The sequence below is a fragment of the Onychostoma macrolepis genome, chromosome 07 (genome assembly GCF_012432095.1).
Source record: "Onychostoma macrolepis isolate SWU-2019 chromosome 07, ASM1243209v1, whole genome shotgun sequence".
NCBI lineage: Eukaryota > Metazoa > Chordata > Actinopteri > Cypriniformes > Cyprinidae > Onychostoma > Onychostoma macrolepis.
Window position 1 is genome coordinate 47,202,807 of NC_081161.1, and position 4,333 is coordinate 47,207,139.

Genomic DNA, 4,333 nt, shown 5'->3' on the forward strand with positions numbered 1-4,333 from the left:
ATGAACTTTTATTTGGAACATTCCAAAAACGTTAAAATGTCCAGTTTGCTTAACGTTGCTAGAACGTTATTTTATGGTTAGCATAACTTTCCTGCAATGTTCTTGCAACCTAATTTTCATTAAAAATATAATGTTCTATTAACGTTTATTTGGAACATTCCAAGAACGTCAAAATGTCCAGTTTGCCTAACGTTGCTAGAACATTATTTTATGGTTAGCATAATGTTCCTACAACTTTATTTCCACCTACATTTTCTTAAAAATACAACACCCTAAAAACATTTGGAACATTACAAAGTTTAGTTTAATAAAATGTTATTTTAAGATTAGCAGTATTGCAACATTCGCTTTCAACATCATTTTTATTAACACAACCTTCCAGATACGAGCAAGTATATAATTACATGTGCATTTCAACAGGTATCTGAATTATTAAAGATAATCACTTTCAAAAAGTTAATTAACACATTAAACAAATTGGTGAAATTTGCATATCATGTAAAATAATAATAATAATAATAATAATAATTAGTTTAATATTTATGACAATGAACTATAACTTCACAGCTAAATATAAACTATGAAATTAACATTTAATAATTGAGAACTTCTATATGAATTTGAGTGTGGGGTGTGGGTGCTGAAAACTGTGGTCCATGTCCCGTCTCTCCACGCTCCATCTATAAAGTAAACAGATTGGCTGATGTTACAAAGTGATATTACAAAATGCCTATAAAATAATTAGTGTGGCTATGCCAAAAAAATTATTAGGATCTGTGCTGCGAGTTCTACAAATATTACATTACTCAAGAGTCAAAGGTAGTTTCATTTGACTTGGCATATGTTACTTTCAATGACAAGCTACTAGCAGCATTAAGAAAAACGTCTTCTGAAGCATCATTAGATTAAGAAAAATATAAACATTCAAATAATACATTTTCATCATGTCACTTCCGAAAAACAATTTTTAGGTCAACATAAATTGACCTAATTTATTCATCTTGATAGGTATACACATGCACACTACTGGAAATACATCATAATAGGGTAGTTAAGTCAACTGCAATTTCCATTTTATACCAATTTGAAACAGGAAAAATCCCTTCAAATATAGTTAACATTTAGAAGTCATCAATAAAGTTATTAAATGGCAAAAGTTGCCTTGTTACATGTTATTAGCTGATAAACTGTTACATGAACTCAGTTAAGGAAGGAAACTCAGAGATAAAACAGGTAAGATTAATAGGTTCTAGTAGGTGTTTCTGGGTAGGGATGCTAGCATTGACCCATTAACTGACAGTAAGAATTTTCGCTATTAACACATCAGTTAAATTGTTAAGGAATAATTTGTAATGTTTTCCTTTAAAAAAATGCTGCATGGATTAAAAACTGCATTGTCAAAATGGCATTGAGAGCAAAAAACAAGTTACACTCAAGTTGTTAGTTAATCCTTTAAATTTTACAGGTATTCAGAAACAAGATAAATAACAGAAGGTATAAGTAGCTTTTTTTATTATGTGTCAAAGCCTAAACTATAAACTTTTAGAAGCTTGAAAATAAAGACTTCCAATGGAAAGACAAAAATGATGAATGAAAATCAAAAATAAAAACATTTGTTTGAAGATGAATGAAATTCATTCAAAATGAATTTGGAACAACATGAGGGTGAGTAAACCATGACAGATTATTATTATTTTTTTAACTATGCTGATCTCAGTTAAAATTTTTAAATGTTGCCAAGTAAATATAAAGTTGTCCTGACATGTGTCCTACCTTGTGTATCTTGAAACAATCTGCAGAGACTACTTTTCAGATAGTAGTAGATCTGCCAGGATCATAACTTGAATGGCTGATGCCATTATTGTCCCTGAAGACAAAACACAAAATTAGAGAAATTTAACTCACAATTAAGCAACATTTATGGACAGCTTATTTTTATGAATCATAAGACAATTTTAACCACTACAAACTTAGCATTAGCAATTACCTGACATCTTTATAAGAAAACAAAGCAACTTTAGGATAAGGGAAAGTAGAAGTTTTTTCCCCATCTATATTAGTTAAGTATATAAATGTATAACTATAATCAGAACTTAAGACTTCACTGGTATTTTTCTGAAGCAACACAAAATACCAAAAGACTTTGACGGAATGACAGACAAACTGAAATTTAAGATGTTATTCACTCTGCCAATTTACTCTGCATCAAATTGGTGGCACCCTACATTACATCAAACATGACTGGTCTTTAGATGTCATTCTTGTGGGATGTTAGTTTGTTATTTTTCATCTGTATTGTGTAACGTTATTCACGATTTGATCTTTAGGTTTAAATTTCAATCTAATATTCACAAAACAAAAGTATACTATTGCTTCAGAAGACTTAACATTTGTGCTGCTGGTCATTTCTGGTCATCATCACATCTGCATTAATAGCAGTTCATCAAAATATAAAAACTGAAGAACGATGAATTTAAATAACTGTTTATAAGGTGACAAATTACATCTTGTACAACACTAAAGCCCATCAATTTGTTTAATGTGAATTCTACTTACTTTATTTTAGGCTCATATTAGTATCAGCCGTCTTGTTGCAAATGACATCACGCCACCCCTCGCTGCCTTTGCTCTGAAAAGATTGATTTCAAAAGCATGACAACAATTTGTTAGTATGAATTTTGAGAAAGACAGTGAGGAGCAAATAACAGTGTAAAATGTTAACTAAAGTTAACAAAACAGTCATTATAAATGCTCCTCAGCCCCTTTGTTCACTGCGTTCGGCGGATTTAGTAAACTTGATCAGCATCACATGAATATTCTAGATGAAACTGACAAAGCGGATAATAATGATTAACTAAAAGTTTAAAGGCATTGTAATACAGAGAATATGTCTTTGCTTTGCTTGAGAACTGTGGCGAGTGACGGTTACAGATGACATCATGTCAGCCGTCTCTCCAGTTTAAAAATACAATTCGCGGGACTCGTTTGTCTGTGTCCAGCTGTGAGAAACCACACACACACACACACACACACACACACACACACACACACACACACACACACACACACACACCTTAATTTATCACTGACAAACTGTTGTGTATAACACTGCATATTTAACACTTGCCGTTGATAACTTTGATGTGGTTGTCCTTGCTTCTTTGCTAGCTAACATTACAATGATAACTGAGCTGGTTAATCTTCAGATAAAATTGACAAAACACAAAATAACGTTCAAAAGTGCTTTAAATAGGAATAAAAAAGTGAATGCTTACCTGTTATTTTCCGTGACGGCGTCGCGAGCCGTCCGGCTGTGATCCAGTGACTGTGAGCTGTGGGGGAGGGGCGGATGTGACTGACTGAAAAATGCGCGCGGTTTTTGAAAAACACCCGGATAATATTTTGTCTCGAGTAAAATTAATTTCTTTAAAAGGATTGATCTATGCTTAATATGAAACAGATTTATGTATTTATTGTATTATCTTTAGTTATGAAGGCTATTTAATTAATATTGAAAGAGATACAGCAAACGTGATTTCTAGAAAAACAATGTTAGAAATCATGAATTAAGCAAATTTTTCTTTAAAATATTTTGTGGTCAGCCATTTAGACATAATAACCATATGGTAGATTAAATTAATTTATACTTATTTAGATTGAGTTCCCCTTAACCTAATTAGATTTTGAGTTCACATCACATATATATTGAGTTGAAATAACTTTTTTTGTTAAATTAACTAATTTAATTTAGCAAATGCCACTGATTTACAGTGTATGACATTTCACTATAGGCCTATGACTTCAAAAGTTATAAAATATATATAATTAATAATGATAAAGTATATAATTATAAAAGATTCAGTGACTTTGCCACATCCTAATCGAGGTTGTAGTTTCATATTTAAATACATTTTATTTTTCTATCATATTCTGTTCTATTCTTGTTTTATATAGCCTATAAGTTTTTTTTTTTTTTTCTAAAGATGTTTCTCCCAACATTATGGTAATGTTAATAAAGTAGCCTGAAATCATAAGGACATGAATACTGTTCTCAGAATGTTTTGATAACAACATAATAACATTTAGCAATTAATTATTAATTTAGAAATTATATTACATTACAATAACGTTCTAAGAATGTTGTTCTAAAAATGTTTTCTCTCAACATTATGAGAACGTTCATTAAGTACAAATAACGTCCTAAAGACGTTCCAAGAACGTTGTTCTAAGAACGTTTTCTATCAGAGTTATAAGAACATTCATCAAGTACAAATAACGTCCTAAAGACGTTCCAAGAACGCTGATTTTAGAACGTTTTCTATCAACATTATGA

At 30.9% G+C, this 4,333-nt stretch overlaps 1 long non-coding RNA gene across 2 annotated transcripts; it reads right to left on the reverse strand.

Annotated features, from left to right (window-relative positions):
• Window positions 1–349: 349 nt before the first annotated feature.
• On the reverse strand, window positions 350–3,514 carry LOC131544003 (uncharacterized). Of its 2 annotated transcripts, none has more exons than XR_009272011.1 (4): window positions 3,276–3,514; window positions 2,557–2,629; window positions 1,774–1,867; window positions 350–680 (listed from the first exon to the last, which is right to left on the reverse strand). It is a non-coding gene; the product is annotated as an uncharacterized LOC131544003 (long non-coding RNA). The 2 variants fall into 2 exon arrangements; XR_009272012.1 differs by having other exon boundaries at window positions 2,557–2,999.
• Window positions 3,515–4,333: the final 819 nt, after the last annotated feature.